The 19,611-nt window shown below is 49.3% G+C and overlaps 1 protein-coding gene across 2 annotated transcripts in view; it reads right to left on the reverse strand.

The window, feature by feature from the left end:
• SMYD3 (SET and MYND domain containing 3) overlaps nucleotides 1-19,611 on the reverse strand; it is a 457,100-nt gene that overhangs the window by 91,681 nt on the left and 345,808 nt on the right. The window lies entirely within an intron of this gene.

Raw genomic sequence — 19,611 nt, forward strand, 5'->3', positions numbered from 1 at the left:
CAATGGAAGTCTCTCTGCCAAGGGGGGACCCTGCGCTGGGCTGGCTGGGAAGGACAGCAGGCATGAAACGCTTCATGCCAAGTTCAGGGGTTAGGCCCGAATTTGCCTGTTTCCTTTCTATACACTCACACGACATGCAGAACAAATCAGTTAGAAATGGGTTCTAGTCACTGCCTGGGTTTGTCGCCCTGCTGAGGATTCTGGGAAAACCCATTAAGCCCAAGGCAGGGAAAACCACCCCAAGAATGTGGCAAGCGCAGCAGCCAGTGGTTCTGCTCCAACCAGCAAACGTGGGCAGTGCACGTGCTCTCCGCGGCTGCCCGGCGTGGCCTGGAGGGTGCCTCTCGGCCTGGAAGCAATCCCAGCCCAGACCGCGAGCCAAGCTGCTGCCCTGCGCGACGCCTGGCATGTTCTGGGCAAAGGACAGCCCAGGCTACATTAGCCACCTGCTTTGTCAATAAAGTTTTATTGATGCTCAGCCTTGCCCATTCAATTACATATTGTCTGTGACTACTTTGTGCTCAAGGGCAGAGTAAAATAGTTATAGCAAAGCCCAGCATGACCAGAATACTTACCACCTGGTCCTTCACAGGAAAGCTGGCCAACCCTGCATTGGAACCACTGCACTGTGACTGCACTAAAATGTAAGCTCGGCCCTAACCGGTTTGGCTCAGTGGATAGAGCATCGGCCTGTGGACTAAAGGGTCCCAGGTTCGATTCCAGTCAAGGGCATGTGCCTTGGTTGCGGGCACAACCCCAGTAGGAGGTGTGCAGGAGGCAGCTGATCAATGTTTCTCTCTCATTGATAATTCTTTTTTTAAAAAAAAATTTTAAATATATTTTTATTGATTTTTTACAGAGAGGAAGGGAGAGAGATAGAGAGCTAGAAACGTCGATGAGAGAGAAACACTGACCAGCTGCCTCCTGCACAGCCCCTACCAGGGATGTCCCTGACCGGAATTGAGCCTGGGACCTTCCAGTCCGCAGACCGACGCTCTACCACTGAGCCAAACCGGTTTCGGCTCTCATCGATATTTCTAACTCTCTATCCCTCTCCCCTCCTCTCTGTAAAAAATCAATAAGATATATTTAAAAATAAATAAATGAAATAAAATGGAAGCTCGGAGAGGACAAAAGCCTCTCCCGGCCGGCTCAGACCTCTGTCTCTGACACCAAGAACACCCGGCTGGCAGCAGGTGCTCTATAGACCTTTGGGGACAGGATGGCTGTGCAGCCGAGTACCTGTCCAGGTTTTATGTCCGGCAGGACCAAAGCACACATACGCTAGGGGGACGCCCCCGGGGCCGGGCCGGCATCCAGAAGCCCTGCCCCCGCTGAGAGGCCAACCCATGAACTCGCTGGTGCCGCCCCTGGACGTCCCTGGCTGACTGACTCCCCGGGCCCTCTGTGAGCCCCGGGCCGGACACACAACCAGGACACAATCAGTGCAAGAATTCGGTAACACCGGGCTGTCAGGACAGATTACACCCAGCTAAGACCACCCCTTCCACATCCTTTTTCGATGTATGCACGTTTACGTTAGACACGTTCTAAGGGAATAAACACTTGCAGAGATGTTCCAACGTAAGGGTTCCCTTACACGGCTGAACCCAAAACAGCTGTCACACGCCAAACATTTCTAAACACAAACGTTCACGGTACTGAGCAAAGAAAAGATCCTCAGATCTGAGAGAGAGAAACCATCCATCCAGCCCTAACAAAAGCAAAGCGGGAAGCAGGAAAGCCAGGCATGTCTGAGAAAGGTCCTTCGGCGTGAATATTGAAAGCATGTGCACACTCCGCCTCCAGCGGGATTGTTTATGGTTAGATTTAAAGCAAAAAAGGGGCCTTCCGCTTGGAAAATGATCACACGGAACTTGCTGCATGAAGAAAGAATTCGGTATTGGTTTTCCTTCTATTCTGCCCTCTCGGTCAAAGGATGACTGCTTACCCCTTTGGAAGGACTCCGAGAGTCCTCCCTCAAGTCTGGCTTTGGGCACAAAATCATAGCTGGGACCCAGGCGCCATGGTGCCCTCCTTACGGGAGGTCTGCAAAGCTGTGCCTCCCCTACGTAACCCAGGCAGGCTGCTCGTTAACATTCTGGGGAAATACCAAGTGACCATCTTTAAAAGCAGCGGGGGTTTCAATTATAGGTATGATAAGAGCACATTTAGATTTAAATAAAAGTATTTACTGTCCCAGTTTCTGATCAAATAGGAAACCATCTAAATGTCAGTCTGAGGCTGACCCAAGATAACAGTGAAAGGATTATTTATAAATGAAATACATTATCAAAGAAACTTCAATATAACCAGTTTTTAAATTAATTCCCCCCTAGGCCTACTTAATTCATATGTAATTCCTATCACCCATAACAAACAAACAAACAAACAAACAAACAAAATCCAGGTACTGCAGAAAATGAGTATGGTCCATATAAATGTTTTTACATTATTAAGAATATTTATTTATTCCAAAGATGAGCAAAAATATCAAACAAGAATGGGCTCACTGAACTGCTTTGAGGAGTGTTACAGGATTTAGAAAAAGGTTGTGTTTGTAGTCACATCATGAGAGATGCGGTCAAGCATTTCTTAGAAGAATCTTTATTTTTTAAAAAATGTATTTTATTGATTTTTTTTACAGAGAGGAAGGAAGAGGGATAGAGAGTTAGAAACATCGATGGGAGAGGAAACATGGATCAGCTGCCTCTTGCACACCCCCTACTGGGGATGTGACTGCAACCAAGGCACATGCCCTTCACCGGAATCAAACCTGGGACCCTTCAGTCCGCAGGCGGATCCACTGAGCCAAACCGGTTTTGGCAAATCCAAATTCTTATGAGAACGTTCTCCATCCACAACTTTCTTCCTCCCTACTTACTCATGCTGCCCACCCGGTCCTGCATGAACTAGGGCTTCCGGGTCCATGGATACTTCTCAAGTCCCCGTCTTCATCTTTCTGTTGAAACTAGCAATGCTCACCTGCCCAATGCAGCCCCGCTCCCTCGGATTCTGTAGCCTCTCTCTATCCTGGGCCTCCTGCCAGCTCTCTCGCTGTCCCTCTTGGTCTCCTTTATATAACGTCTGCTTTTCACCGCCCCGTAAGTGTCAGTAATCCTTTGGGCCCTGTCTTTGGTCCTCTTATCCCATCTATCCCGATAGTTAAACTACCATCTATATCTTGTGGCTCTCAAATCTAGACCTCACTCCCAAACTTCAAATACATATAATAGTCACCAATTAGATAATTCTTCCTATTTGCTCGATAGGCACCTCCAAGATATCACTGTCCAAAAGCGAACCCATTACCTTCTGCCTCATTCCTGTTCCCCTGCTGTTATTGTCTAACGAAATAACTCCCCAATTACTCAGTCATGCAAACCAGTCCTTAAGTCCCTATATCTCATGCCCAATCATATCCCAAGTCTGCCCAACCCACCTGCTAGGTGTGTCTCAAATCTGTTCACATCTCCATGGCTCTGTCCCAACATAAGTCACCGCCATCTCACCTGGACCAGAGTGATGCCCAACATAGGTCTCCTCACTCCCCAGCTCTGCCTTCTCTCTCCACATGGCAGACACAGCCATCTTTCCATCACACCTGGCAGTCCTCCTCCAGAACCATTCAATGCCTCATTAACACCGAAATGAAGCTGTCAGCTCTTCCGCGTGGCAGTCAGAGCTTTCAATGTCTAACCTCCTTTCTAGTCATCCCGCCACATATTTTGAGCTCTAGCGTTAGTGAACTGTTTAACTGCATCTTTGAACACGGAGCGTTCTCTCACATCTCACAACTTCTGTATATCAATCCCCTCTGCCTGGAAAACCATCCTGAAAACCTGGCACAAGTGTTCTCTTCTGAAACCGTCCCTGGCACTCAGAGGCTTGGGGCTCTGTCCTGCTCCCCTTCCACCAGGAACTGCCTCATTAAAATAGTGATCTGTTCTCAGCCTATCCCAGGGCTAGGCTGTGAGGCCCTCAGAAATGCATCTCTAAAGGCTGAGGGAAACACCGGGCTCAAAGTATGAGCCCTACACCAAAATGATTTCTTAAGAATATATTTTTATTGATTTCAGAGAGGAAACGGGAGGGAGAGAGAGAAACAATATTAGAGAGAATCTTGGATCAGCTGCCTCCTGCACACCCCCTACTGGGGATGGAGCCTGCAACCTGGGCCTGTGCCCTGACCATGGATGGAACCATGATCTCCTTCCTGGTTCATAGGTCGATGCTCAACCACTGAGCCACACGAGCCAGCTAAAACGAATTTTTAAATAACATATCAGTGACCCTAAAAACAAGGGAACACACTGCTGGCAGGGTCCCCTGAAATAGTAAATTTGAGGCAGCCAATGTAAGTATTTCTCTCACCTTAACTTGAACACATTAAATCTCTTGCCGCTACATTTTTTCAAGGAACTGGGGAGGGAAATGTTGAATTCGGATTTGGGGGTGGTTAGGAGTCTGTTCAAGTTGTTTTGAAGAAAATGTCTTGTTTCATCAGGTTTCCCCCTCCAGTCATTAGAACAATCAGCGGGTCTGAAGGAAGCTGGTACTTGGGAATTTTCCATTTTCAGTAAACACCTGAGTTTGCTGTCTGGCATCTTAAACAAAGACAGAGACCTCAACATGCATTTCTGCTCCTTGGAACTGTGCTGGGGTTCCTGTGGCTGGGCCATGTTTCATAGATCACTTACCCAGCAGCCCTTGAGCAGGTCCCACTGCTCTTAGCTAGGCTGACACCACAGACACAATGAAGTGAAATTCTCAATGCCTGAGGGGACTGGCTGCGCTGGGCATGCGCTGCCCCTGAGCCGCCCGACCTGCACAGCATCAAGGAGACACTCACTCCTCCGCTCTCCGTTCTGCCAGATCAGATCCTCAGGCTGGAACACCTCCACCAGCGCAGGAGCCCCGCCTCACAGGTGCTTTACAGGACACAGGTTCAGGTGGACACCGCCAATACACATGCACGTGGGGCTCAAGAAATAAAATGGATACCACCGAATGGACATGTTTGCATGGTATGTAAGTGCCAGTGCACATGTCCGGGGCGAGCTGCCTCTCCGCTGGAATGCAGACCTCACTTCAAGCGAGTCGTCAGCCCCAGCTGGTCGGGAAAACGCTGACAGATGTCCGCGAGATAAAACGGATCAGAGCAATCCTGGAAACAACCCACGGTGATGAGGCAACCGGCCTCGCGACTGAGGTTAGGCCTGACGCCAGAGGCAGGATGTCCAACAGACCCGAAGGGTCCAGATGTGCCTGCGATCAGCCACGGGGCACTTCCCAAGAGAACAGAACTTCAGCACGATGGGAAGTTCCGACGTGTGCGCGGTCCGGAGAGCGCACGCAGGGGCTTCCCGCAGACCACGGCGAGCCCCAGGCCCACAGCCTGCGGATGCGGTCACACGTCTAGGTTTTGTGCTAACATACACACATCCCCCATCCCCGTTCAGAAACCATGGGGTGCGGCGGCCTAAACCACGGGTGCGGGGCCTCTAGAAGCTGGAGAGGCAGCAGATTCTTCCCTAAAGCCTCCGAGAGCCACTCCGGCGGCCAGCACTGAGGCTGTCGGCCGCCCAGCGGGACATGCGTGGGGCTGACCTGTGAACCCACAGGAAAACAGCTCTGCCGTTTTTAAAGCCGCTGCGTGTGCAGCCACTTGCTCCGACAGTGACAGGAGACGAGTGCGCTGCTTCCCCGACGGGGCCTGCTAACTCTCCGGTACTCACAGCTCCCTTTCCACACGGGACGGTGCTGTTTACAGAAATGGTTAAGTTGACTGAACATGAAGCATGGTAAGTCATATGATAAGTCAAGGCCAAGTTAGAATGAAATGTTAAAAGCTGTCAAGGATCCAAACAAGGGAAACATGTAATTACTCAGAGGAGCATCCAACATTCCCCTCTTACTCATAAACACACCTAAGCAAGCAGATGCCCTAACGAAATGCCTTTGTCCTTCATGTGGATAAAACGTGTTGCACGGCCCCTTCCATGTGGCAGGAGTAGAAGGAGTTCTGGGCACGTCCCCCCTTCAGGACACCTGCCATCTGGGTGAGCCAGGGCCAGCACGCCACCGAGAACCACAGAGCGGTGTGGCTGTAGACAGACAGGGAGACACAGAGCCGAGCACGCCTGTTTGTGCCGCTGGTTGCGTAACTGGAGCCTCGGGCGACCAATGTTCCACGCAGCTCTGGGCTCGGGGTCTGGACCTGCTTCTGGCTGGTTCTGGCTCAGGCGTCTCCTGAGATTGCCCAGCTGTCAGCAGGGGCACAGTCAGGTCAAGGTCGGGCGAGGGCTGGAGGATCCGTGCCCAAGCTCACTCATGTGATTGTGGGCCTCTCCCTGGGGCTCTGGGTGGAGACAGGGGGGCTTCCCTCCACGTGTGTGAACCAAGAGGGAGACAGAGAGCCACCCGGCAGAAGCCCCTATCTCCAACAATCTAACCTCAGAGACGACGTGCCATCGCTTCAGCTGGGACTGAGGGCACAGGGGCAGGTGGGTGCTGGGTGCTGCGCTGGCTGAGCGGAGGGTCAGCCCCCTCCCGGCCCCGTCCTCTGGGCCAGGCTTTGTCATGGTCACTGAGAGGCCGGGGGCTCATGGCCATGGTCATTGAGCTCCTCCCTCACCACCAATGCCCTCTTCCCGCTTGGAGTTACATTTCCATGAGGCATTCTGGCCTCGTTTCAGAAACAGGAAAGGCCCTCGTCGTACAATGAGGTTTTATGCCGTTAAATGAGAACACATGTTGTTTAATGCACCGACCACGTCCCTTTATCCGTAAGCAGGTCGCCACACTAGGTCACGTGGAGAGAGAAGAAGAGATGCAGAAATATTTTCTATCACTACCGGGGACTGAACCCGCAACCTTTTGGTGTATGGGACGACGTCCAACCCATTGAACCACACTGGCCAGGGCCAGAATATTTTTATAAAAAAAAAGAGCTGGTGAAAAGGACACGGATAAAACCTAACCTTCATAAAAGTTAGATTCTTTTACAGTGCAAATAAATAAAACAAAATGCCAGCATTTACCTGGACGTTGCTAAGGCTCACTTAACAAACAGTCCTGCCTGCTGGGTAACCCAGTCTAGGAGGCGGCCTGGTCACCCCGGGCAACCTGAGCAGCTGTGGTCACAGGAAAGGAGTAAAAAACAGGTCCAAGCTCTGGATCCACCACGTAGTCACCTCCTGTCTGGGTGACTTCAGCCCCCGGGACAAGCATTTCACACAAACCTGTTTATGCGCCTGAGAACTGGAAGCGAACACCCAGCCGGTGTGGCTCAATGGTTGAGCACTGACCTATGAACCAGGAGGCCATGGTTCAATTCCCAGTCAGGGCACATGCCCGGGTTGTGGGCTAGATCCCCAGTGTGGGGTGTGCAGGAGGCAGCCGGTCAATGATTCTCTCTCGTCATTAGTATTTCTATCTCCCTCTCCCTTCCTCTCTGAAATAAAAAAAATATATATATATATTTTTTTCAAAGTGAGAGAAAAGAAATCTCCTGGCTGTGATGAGGATTAAGGAGACCATTAGCCAGTATGAGTGGTAAATATTTACAGAGTACACACACGTGGACGGAGGGGCTGGGTGATATTTGGAGAGATCAATTGGTATTCTCTCTTGGCACTGCCTTCTTCCTCCGTGGAGTAGACTCTGCTCATGTTTCTCGGGAAGGGGAGCGGTGGGGAAGTCGGGGAGACCTGGGGGTCTGAAGGAGCAGGGCCTGCGCCCCGATTCCTGACAGCATCGCACCCTGGCAGTCCAGCTTCCAGGGGAGCAGCTGGGCAGACAGAGCAGGCGCAGCCTCACAGGAGGCCCGGGTCCTGAGCCGGGAGGGAGCATCAGAGCTGGGAGGCTGGCGCAGGGCTGGCTGGGCCCCCACGCCGCACACAGCGCCCCCGGGCTGACCTCAGCACCTCCGGGGGGAGATTAGGTTTCGGAGCCAAGAACCGGGCAGCTTTATGGAGGCCATCCTAAGCATTATTCCTTGCACACTGTAGCTTTTGGACTGAGATTTATACCTATTACAATGCCGCACTCTCCAGCACCTAATATTTTCCTGGCAGTTAACAATGCTTAATGCAATGCATGTTAATACATTTTCTTGTCTTAACTTTACAAATATACCCACGTAAGCCATCCCTTTTGACCAAAAAGAATATACACGCTCACTGTGGGGCTCTGACAGAAGGGCCGCTGGCAGGGTCTGGATTCCAGAGCGGTTTCCCGCAGGCTGCGGGCGCAGAGGATGCTGGGAAAACTGTTGGCTGATTGATGACCAGGTCTTCAGAGAAGCTCCCCACACCCTCGCCATCCTGGCCCACCCCTGCCAACCAGCCGGCTGGGCTCGGGGATGGAGTATGTTGTGATGAATGGAGCTTTTCTCCCTGGGATGTGATGCTAACAGGTTTGCAGAGAACAGAATCTCATGATAAGGGCACCACTTAAAAAACAAACCGATGGGACAGGGCCTAGAGCTATGCCTAGAGCTATGCACACAGTAGGAAAGTAATGCATAGCTCACGTATGTTGATGGTCAGATGCACTGGACCTCCACCATTAAGTAGGAATACAAAGGAAGGTAGCTCCCACAAACACAGCCAAGCCAAGGCGAGGAGAGTGCAGAGCGAGAGCTGGCTGGCCTTCCAGTGTTCCCATCCAAACTGGGACCCTCCGGAGACACACAAAGCTTAAACCTGTGGGAAGCGGGCCGTGCGGAGAGGAAAGAGCCACAACCAGCCCCGGGTTTGAACTTCCTCCCACTCACTCCCTTCGATTGCTCAGCAAGATGCCTCTGTCTTCGGATGGAGGCGTCTGTCCCGGATTCTGAGGCCGTGACGTGACCCACATTCCGGCACAGCTCTGATTTATGAATGGGCGAGATGACAGCGAGTCTGTGCTGGGGATGTGCGCGGACTGTTTTCCATGCGTGCGTCACCGCCAGCGATGGCTCTCTGAGGGCTTCTGAGCGCGGCGCAGGGCATGGACTTAAATCACAGAAATGACACACTGGCCTGCAGGATAAAACATGGGATGAATTTGTGTAACAATGCCAAATATGGAGAGACAAAAGGAACAAAAGGAGGAAGCAAGGCTGGATCGTTAAAAGACATCACGAAGCAACTGAGTCACCAAGTATTAAAGGCAACTGGGGCTCTGCCTTGGGGATGGGTCCCTAGAGAGCTGATTTCATGGTGAGATCAGGGCTGTCAGCATCTTTCTTTTATATATATATATATATATATATATATATATATATATATATATATATGTGTGTGTGTGTGTGTGTGTGTGTGTGTGTGTGTGTGTGTATATATATATAATTTTTAAAAAATAGATTTCAGAGAGTAAGAAAGAGGGAGAGGGAGAAATGTCAATGATGAGAATCACTGATCAGCTGCTTTCTGCACGCCCCCTACTGGGGATCAAGTCCGAAACCCATGTACGTGCCCTGACCTGGAATTGAACCATGACCTGGTTCATAGGTCGGTGCTCAACCACTGAGCCACACTGGCAATGCAGCATCTTTCTTGGGCTGGAATCTACTGAGCTTCTCCTGTGGCATACTCTGCTGTGAGACCAGAAGACGCCTTCTCTCTTCAAGAAGCTTTCGCTGGGCAGTAACAGCCCACACGTGTGGTTAGCGCTGCGCTTCCCTCACGTGGTCGCGTGAACCTGAGCTGTGAATCCGAGGGACAGAGATCACTTCCCCTGAGAGAGAGGCGACGTGGCTGCCAGGTGTGCTGCCACGGAGGCCTCTGTCCAGGCTGCTCAGCTGTGGCCTCAGTCCTGACCCACGGTCCTGACTCCCAGCCCTCCCAACCCTCAGAGCACCCAGCACCCCAGGCAGCAGGGAGGATGTGAGGACAGAGGAGGGAGCACAAGGTGAGGGTGGGGATGGAGGCCTCGCAGGTGAGGGAGGGACCAGAACTGCAGGGCTTGGCACCGCCGCCATGGGTGGCTCTCTCCGCCCTGGCCTGCCTGCAGGAGAACAGCCTTCCCTGGGGGTCAGCGTGGGCGCTGCGGCGGCAATGCCCAGACAGCCAGCCTCTCTCTGATCCCGGGCAGCGGTGTGACAATCACACAGTGTGTAGACAAGGAAGTGCAGAGTGTGGCGCTCCTCCAGGGAAAACGCTGTGCTGGGCCCGGGCCAGCGCTGCCAACTCCTGAGAGCAAGTGAATTCCAGAATGTGCCGTCACAGGCCGGCTCCTAGCTCGGCTCCCGCCCCGATTCCACGGGGAGGTGAAGGCCAGGGGCACCTTCCCACCAACAGCCTGCTGAGGCCACAGCTCACCCCCTCCCAGTAGCCTTTTGGGAGGAGAGCACGGGAATCACTCATCTTCTGTAAGAACTACCGTGAAACTTCATCCTCTGAGCCCCCAGAGGGTTTTGAAACCTGATTGCTCCTATCAAGACATGGCTATGAATGAATGATGCTAAGGCAGTGGCCTAGCTCAGTGGTGGGCAAACTCATTAGTCAACAGAGCGGCAAACTGTGGCTCATGAGCCCCAGTTTGCCGACCACTGACCTAGCTATACACTCATGTTCCACATAGGTTCATGTCTCCAAGTTTTATAATAAACGTTTCACTTTATTTAATACCTATTCAGATATAGAAATATATACATTATGTGACAACCACAATAAGGTACCACTTTGTATCCATTAGGATAGCTGTTATCAAAAAACTGAAAAATAGCAACAGTCGGTGAGAATGTGGAGAAACTAGGATCCTTCCACATGGCTTGTGGGAGCGTCAAATAGTGTAACTTCAGTAATAAACAGTTTGGTGGCTCCTCAAATAACTAAACACGGAATTATCATCTGAACCAGCACGTAGTACACTTCTTGGTATATACCTAAAGGAATGGGAATCAGGACCTAAAACAGTTACTTGTGCAAATAGGTGTCTGGCACAAATAGGTACTTGGTCCAGTATTCACAGCAGCATTATTCAGGGAAAACCCAGGAGCCTGTGGAAACACACAATGCGACATATGCATACAATGGACATTATTCAGCCATGAAAAGAAATGAGGGTGCGGACACATGCCACAACATGGACGAGCCTTGAGGACATTATGCTAAGTGAAAAAGCCAGACAGGAGAGAATAAATACTCTCATGATTCCCCTTGATGAGAGATACTTAGAGCAGCTGAATTCAGAGACAGAAAGTGCACGGGAGGTTACCAGGGGCTGGCAGATGGGGAGTGAAGCTTTGCTGCTTCATTGGTGGGAAGGCTTGTCTATGGGAAAGGAAACATTCAGGGAGTAAGTGGTGCTGATGGAGCACAGCATTATGACTGTGACTAATGCTCCCACACTGTACCTTCAACAATAGTTACGATGGTAAGTTTTGTATTATTTGTAGTTTACCACAATAAAAACAGGCAACCAAACTTAAAACCGAAAGGCAAGGGAGAAAACAATATAAAAAATTTAAAAATAATGCTATAAAGAGCATACTCAAGAAATCTGAAAAAGAGCCTGTGATAATGTCACACTCCATCGTCATAAAGTTTATTTCTAGCCCTAGCCAGTTTGGCACAGTGTGTAGAGTATTGGCCTGTGGACCAAAGGCTCCCGGGTTCCATTCCGGTCAAGGGCATGTACCTCGGTTGCCGGCTCCTCCTTGGCCCGGGCCCTGGTCAGGGCTCGTGCAGGAGGCAACCAATCGATGTGTTTCTCTCACATCGATGTTTTGCTCTGTCTTTCCCTCTCTCTTCCACTCTCTCTAAAAATCAATGGTAAAATACCCTCAGGTGAGGATTTAAACAAAAGTTGTTGTATGTTTGTTTGTTTGTTTTAAATAAGGTTTATTTCTAAAAGCGGAGAAACACAGGATCATGTAAAACTCACAGCAGGGCTGCATTAACTCCATGCACATGGCACTTATCTGTTCCGGGAGCTGGTCTCGGCGCTGCACGTATATTAACTCATGATCTCCAGTCACCCTTTGATGTAGGTTCTCTTATTATCCCCATTTTTAAAGTTAATGATTCTGAGATACCTACAGGTTAAACAACTTGCCCGAGGTCACACAGTTAATAAGAGGCAGAGCCTGGATGTAAGCTCAGGAAGTCTGCACCGACAATCTATATTTTTAACAACTAAGTCGCTTGCTGGCATAAAAGACACATGGGTGTTTTTTTCAAAAAAGGGAGCTTAAGGGTAGGGATGTATAAAGAATTATAGGCTGATGAAAGCAAGAGACAGATAATAGCTAACGAAACCGGCATAGTCCTCTCCTTTCAAAATCAAACATTACGAAGGGTGCCCTGGTCTCTCCGGCTCCCCAATTTCCTCCGGGGAGACCAGCAACCATAAAGCGGAGCCATGAAGTCAGGCTTTACATCCTGCTCTTTCACGGACTGAGCTTACTTATTCATTTACCCAGTATTTACCGACTCTCCGCCCGGCCCAGGCAGTGGGCTGGCGGGTCCACTGAGCTGTGCTGCATCTGCCGTCACAGGGAAACTGCACGCTGGGCTGCTCTGGCTCCCACACACTGGGTACTAGCTGACTGAGACTGTCTCTTGCTTCATTCCCTGGAATAAAGGTTCCCGATAGCGATCGGATGCCTGCATCTCAGACTTGTTTTCCCGGCGAAGGCCCGGTGCCTGCCAGGCTGTGGGCGGATGTGCACAGACAGCGCCTGCTTCTCCCGCCCCTCCCAGTTTCCTACCCTCCGGCCAGGCAGCCGGTGACACGGGGTGGGACATGGGTAAGTGTCAGGTCCTTCCTCTTCTTCCCAGAAGAGGTGGGAGGAACAGAGGAGGGAGAAGAAAAGGAACCGGGATGTGAAGATGGAGATGAGATAGGACTTCTTTCCCTTCCCTCCCAGGGGCAGGAGGGCTGTGGTCTGTAGGGGCTTCTATTTCTTTCTAGAACAGGGGCTTGCCAAGGCATGAGGGGTGAGTTAATTAGATGTTTGACCACATAGAACAGGCCAGTGTTTAAGCTGATCACTCTGTATGGCCTGAGATTGATGTTCTGAATACCCACAGGCCCTGGCAGGAAAAGGCTCCCTAGCACCAACCCACTTCAGAACTAAAGAAACTTCTCCAGACCCTGGGATCCCAGGCCCAGGTGCAAAAGACTGCCCCCTGTGCCCCTCCCCTGGCCACCACCGTACACACATTAGAGTGACAATTCCTTAGCCTGCAGCATGGACAAAGCAGTTACTAAGGAGTTCCATTTCTAGAGCATTCGCCGATCAAGAGAACAAAGCCTACACGTCTTACACTGATCGCTGGTTACTCTGGGTCCATCCTGTCTGGTAAGCTGGGAGATTCCAGAAGGCAGAGAACATATCTGATATCACAGCATCAGTATTTGTTCATTTCCTACTTGGTTCATTCCCTGGAGTGTTGGAAAACAGAAAGATGGCATTCCTTTGAAAAAATATTCCACGCATCATGAACGGCTAGCTATTGGGTCGGCAGCTAAGTAATTGCGGGTTTCACACATATATGGCTTCAGTTGAATTTTTAGGTTTGCAGACGTAGTACAAATGTAAAACACATTTTGTTATTTGATAGTTGGCTATTCAGCTGTTAATCAGTAAAAAAAGTTTTTTGATCTGTTTTGTAGTTTTCGTTTGGCGTTCGTTGAAAAATGGAAAATCAAAAGGAACATTTTCGTCATATTTTGCTTTTTTATTTCCGCAAAGGGAAAAACGCATCGCAAGCTCATAAAAAGTTATGTGCTGTTTATGGTGACGAAGCCTTAAAAGAACGGCAGTGTCAAAATTGGTTTGCCAAATTTCGTTCTGGTGATTTTTCACTCAAAGATGAAAAACGCTCTGGTCGTCCAGTTGAAGTTGATGATGCCCTAATCAAAGCAATAATCAATTCGGACTGTCACAGTACAACACGTGAGATTGCAGAGAAGCTTCATGTATCACATACATGCATTGAAAATCACTTAAAACAACTTGGCTATGTTCAAAAACTCGATACATGGGTTCCTCACGAACTGAAAGAATCACAGTTAACGCAACGCATTAGCAGCTGCGATTTGCTAAAGAAACGTAATGAAAATGATCCATTTTTAAAATGACTGATAACTGGCGATGAAAAATGGGTTGTTTACAACAATATCAAGCGGAAAAGATCGTGGAGCAGGCCAGGTGAACCAACTCAAACAACATCAAAAGCTGATATTCATCAAAAGAAGGTTTTGTTATCAGTTTGGTGGGATTACAAAAGAATTGTCTACTTTGAACTCTTACCACCCAACCGAACGATCAATTCTGATGTCTACATTGAACAACTAACGAAATTAAACAATGCAGTTGAAGAAAAGCGGCCCGAATTGACAAATCGAAAAGGTGTTGTATTCCATCATGACAATGCAAGGCCACACACATCTTTGGTCACTCGGCAAAAATTAATGGAGCTTGGTTGGGATGTTTTGCCACATCCACCATATAGTCCTGACCTTGCACCATCTGATTACTTTTTGTTTCGATCTTTACAAAACTCCTTGAATGGTAAAAATTTCAATAATGATGATGATGTCAAATCGTACCTGATTCAGTTTTTTGCTAATAAAAACCAGAAGTTTTTTGAATGTGGGATTATGATGCTGCCTGAAATATGGCAAAAGGTCATTGATCAAAATGGGCAATACATTACAGAATAAAGTTATTTAGTTCCATGAAAAAATTGTTGATTTTCTTTAAAAAATCCGCAATTACGTAGTTGCCGACCCAATACCTTAAACAGGGACCAGCGTATGTCACCGCGTGAGACGTTACTACGGAGTCCTGTGCAGCCCGGCAAAGCCCACCCGTCCACACCGTGATGACACCCCGGGCCACCGTCCCGCAGCTCTGGCAGCGGGAGCGAGGCTGATGCAAGCCACACTCCTGTGCGTGCGACCCTATGCGGAGTCACGTCCGCCGGGTCCGAACAGCACCTCGCAGCCCGCTGTCCTGACCTCACTGGGAAGTGCTGGCGTGACGGAAGGACGCCCGGCTAGTGAGGAAGTGTCACTTCCACAGACGATGACATGCTCCAAGAGAAAGGCCAGGCCAGGCCAGTCCAAACGTGCCTGCTCCCCAGGAGCCAACCCACTGCCAACCGCATCGGGAGAGAGGTCTGCAAAGTCCCTCCTTGCTCCCGGACTCTGAAGGGACCGTGCCTGGCTCCTTCTAGAAACCACAGGCTGTGAGGAGCTCATGTTGTGCAGTGGGGGACTGTTTCCACTAGTCGCTCTTGTCAAACTCTGAGAACCACGCCCGGTGGGAAACGTGGCTGGAAGAGGGGAGTGATATGTAATGAGGCCACAAGCACTGACACCGCTTTGTGGGAAAGACAAAGCATTCTAAAGGTTCTCCATGAAAAGCAGCAAGGTGAGCCCGCCTAGACCAACCCACTGCACAGCTCGGACACAGACATCTCAGTTTACCATGCACGCTGTCAGCATGTTGTACTCCCATCAGAGAAAAGATGCGAGGAGAGGAAGAGAGAGGAGAGTGCCGTTACAGGAAGGCAGGCTGGTGGGCAGGCCTCCGTCGGAGATATGCCAGAAGAACAGGGCAGAGGAATACCGAGCGAGGATGTGCAGACACACAGAAGGGGTCCAGAAACATGAAACTCTCAGTTACACCCTGGGGCTCCAATACACACTTCCTCAGGCCCCGGGGTGTCCCAGCAAAACACAAAATTCTTTTCTGCTTCCCAAATCCATAGGAGGGGGGGCATCAGCCCATACATGCTACCACAGCGCCACCTAGTGGAGTGGTGGGCCCTGTCATGGCCTGCCCAGTACTGTCCAGGGCTAAGTCCACATTGAAACTAACCCAGGCAATAAATACCGTGACAAAATGTATTAGCAAGAAATATGCCCAACGTACGCTCACAGATTTTAATTTCCTATGGGTTACCTCGCCTCAGAACAAGCAGGTCATAACTTCACACTCCACACCCTGAAAGATCTACCCCTTCCACTTTTTAAATCAGCTCAGCTATTAAAATGTTTAATGAAAAAACCATGGCCCTTTAAGAGATGTTCCTTTTCTAGAAATATAAAACTTTCTCATTTTCCTAATGCTATATATTTTAAGCATCTCTTAGCATTAAGTAGAAAGATGTCTTGAAACATTTGTTTATTATAGTATATAATGTAAATATCACATGTACAGTCATTAAACACTAATGTATGTTTCTGATGCTTTGCTTTCTCCACGGTTTCCTCATGGAATTCCTGTATGAACAGTTACAAGAGTGCAGATCTCAGGGGTTTGCTGTGAAACGGGCTACCCTGGGGACCTCGGGGGCCAGGGCGGGGGCTCCAGCAGCATCACGGATTCCCGTGGCCTTGGTATGAGCTCTGGAAGGCAACATGTCATAAGGTGGGGGCAGAAGCACCTGCTCTGGCTCAGATCTCCACTGAAATTCAGGTGCTCCCACCTCCCGAGTGACCTAGAACTTACTGAGTTTCTCCAGCCTGTGCATTTCCATCTGTAAAATGGGCACACTAATATTAACTACACTGGATTGTTGTGAGGTTTCAATAAAAGTAGGTATGCATGCCTGACCTGTATGCTCTGTGGTTGAGTGTCGACCTATGAACCAGGAGGCCACAGTTCGATTCTGGTCAGGGTATATTGTGGGCTTGATCCTCAGTGGAAGGCGTGTAGGAGGCAGCCAATCAATGATTCTCTCTCATTGATGTTTCTCTCTCTCTCCCTCTCCCTTCCTCTCTGAAATCAATATATGTGTGTGTTTGTGTATGTGTGTGTGTATACATATGTACATGCATGTATATATACATATATATACACATACATATATACATAAAGTAGGTATGCAAAATGGCCGGCACAGTGCTAACATTTAGGAAGTGTTCACCACATATTAACCCTTTCCCGAAAGAGATCGAGAAGAAAAAGAACAATTCCCATTTTCAGTTGAACTACCAGAGTAAGCCCGCTCATCTGTGATTTTCTAGAAAGGCAAGATGAGAGAGAAGCAGCCTCCCCAGATTCTGATACCCGCACCCAGGTCCCAGCTGAAAGTCAGCCAATCAGTGAGCCCGAGCGAGCGGACGGCGCTCCTCAGCCTGTATCTGGAGAGGTCACAGCACACGCGACGTGCTTCCTGTCTACCCTAATCCTGTGGGCGACGGGCCATAAAAGTGGTTCTGGTTTTCCTTAGACTTCAAAGGAGGCAATCCGATGGCCATGAATTACAGGCCCCGATTACACGGTAACTATGAAACACAACTGCTCTGGTATGGTTTCCAGCCTGGCTCCTCCACCAAAGGGAAAGCCAGGAAGGAATTTAAACAAAATAACCTTTCCAGGCTCTTGTCCAGCTCCCTCACGCGGGAGGCTCTCCTGCGAGCCCAAGGGTGCATGTGCGCACGCAAGGTCACGTGTGGTGGGGGGTCTGGGCCAGGGTGAGGACCAAGGAAAGACTGTTCCCTGGGGAGACCCATGGGATGACAGATGTTCCAGAAAAAGAAGTGGGGGGATAAAACATTTAAAAGGAGGAAACACACAAATGTGGACTCTTGCTGTCTGTTCTTTCCTCATTAGCCTGAGAGGACAGGCCTGGAACCCCGTTCCCAGCCTCTGAGGGTGAAGCTGAATCTTCTTTACAGCAGCAAAGCAAACGCTTACAGCTGGGAGCTGTCCCCCACGGTGCAGAGGACCCTCCCCTTGGAACTGGGATTGGATCCAGGCTCCTCAATCAACTAGCGTCTGACCTTGGAAGACCGCAAAAAAGGGGGATTAAACACGGAACACTGGGTTGTTGTGAGGTTTCAATAAAAGTAGGTATGCAGGCCTGACCTAGAACTTACTGAGTTCTAGGTCAGGCCTGCATACCTACTTTTCAGTGAACACAGGAGTGCTAACATCGCTTCGATATTCTGATCTCAGTTATTTTGTAGGAGCAGTAAATACCTAAATGAAATCAATACCCCAAGGAACTGAAGCTGCTTAATAAAACAGGTTCCTGTGTCCAGGGGGAGAGATGGAAGAGTTTCAGGGGTCTTCAAACTACGGCCCGCGGGCCACATGCGGCCCGCAGAGGAGTCTGATCCGGCCCGCCAGGTTTTTTGGGCAGTGAGCGCAGCCGAGGTATTACAGTAGGAATTAGTAGTTCATATAGTCCGGCCCTCCAGCTCTCTGAGGGACCGTGATCTGGCCCCCACTTTAAAAAGTTTGAGGACCCCTGAGTTAGAGGAAGAAAAGAGTGGAAGATGCTAATTCTGGGTATTTATCCAAAATAACTGAGATCAGAATATCGAAGCGATGTTAGCACTCCTGTGTTCACTGTGGCATTGTTCACAGTAGCCAACGTGTGCAAACAATATCAATGTCCAATGAAGGATGAAGGGGTTAAAAAATATGGTATGGCTCTAGATTGTATGGCTCAGTGGATAGAGCATCAGCCTGCAGACTGAAGGGTCCCAGGTTCGAACCCAGTCAAGGGCACATACCTGGGTTGCAGGCTTGATCCCCAGAGGGGGACATGTAAGAGGCAGCTAATCAGTGATTCTCTCTCATCATTGATATTTCTATCTTTCTTTCTCTCTCCCTTTCCTCTCTGGAATCAATAAAGATATATTTTTAAAATATATGGTATGTTCACACAATGGAGTATTATTGGGCCTTAGAAAAAGAAGGAAATCCTGCAATATATGACAACATGTGTGAACCCTGAAAACATGCTAAGTGAAATAAGCCAGTCATAGTAGGACAAGTCCTGTAGGACTCCAGTTACATGAAATATCCTACATAATCCTATATAATTAAAGCCTAATATGCTACATGTCTGACCATTTGTTTGACTGTTCAACCAGTCGCTATGACGCACACTGACACCAGGGTAAAATGCTTCAATGGGTAGATTAGCTTGCTGCTGAGGTCTGGCCAATCAGGACTGGGAGAGATGGACTGGATACGCCCTGGAGCCTTCCCATGGTCCCTCCCCGCAGTCCCTACCCAGCTTCTAAAATATTTCTTCTAATTAATTTCCTTTCAATGTGCAGGAACCCATGCACCGGGCCTCTAGAAAAGTCCTAAAAGCAAAGGATAGGATGGTGGTGTCAGCGGCTGGGCAAGGGCACTTGCTGATGAACGGATGCAGAATTTCAGTCATGGAGGCCGAGTATGTCTAGAGATCCGCTGTGGGTCCGTGGCCCGAGATAGCAATCGTGTATCATGATTTAACAATCTGTTCCTACGTACATCTTATGGCAAGTGTTCATAGCACAATAACCTCTTTTTAAAAATTAAAGGATGGAAGAAAAGGCAGAAAGTCAATACAAGATATGCACTCCAGGGCAATTTGTACTCGGAGAGGAAAAACAGGACTAAGTTCATTAGAAAGGAACCAAATTGAAATTTTGAAAAATGACAGTAATCAGTCAGTTAACAAGTTATTCCCCAGGAGAGGGGTGATTTTATAAAAAGAAAAAAGAAAAAAGAAAGAAAAGAAAAGAAAAAAGGAGTCATGGTCTGTTCTGTGAGGTGTGACAGACAACAGGAGCCAGGACAAGTGGTGCCACTGAGAGATACGGGCCCAGGAGGCGGGGTCTGCGGCGGCTGAGGCATAGGAAGCCTTGGCTTCTTGGCCT

The sequence above is a fragment of the Pipistrellus hanaki genome (assembly GCF_964339955.1).
Source record: "Pipistrellus hanaki genome assembly, chromosome: 20".
NCBI classification, from domain to species: Eukaryota; Metazoa; Chordata; class Mammalia; order Chiroptera; family Vespertilionidae; genus Pipistrellus; species Pipistrellus hanaki.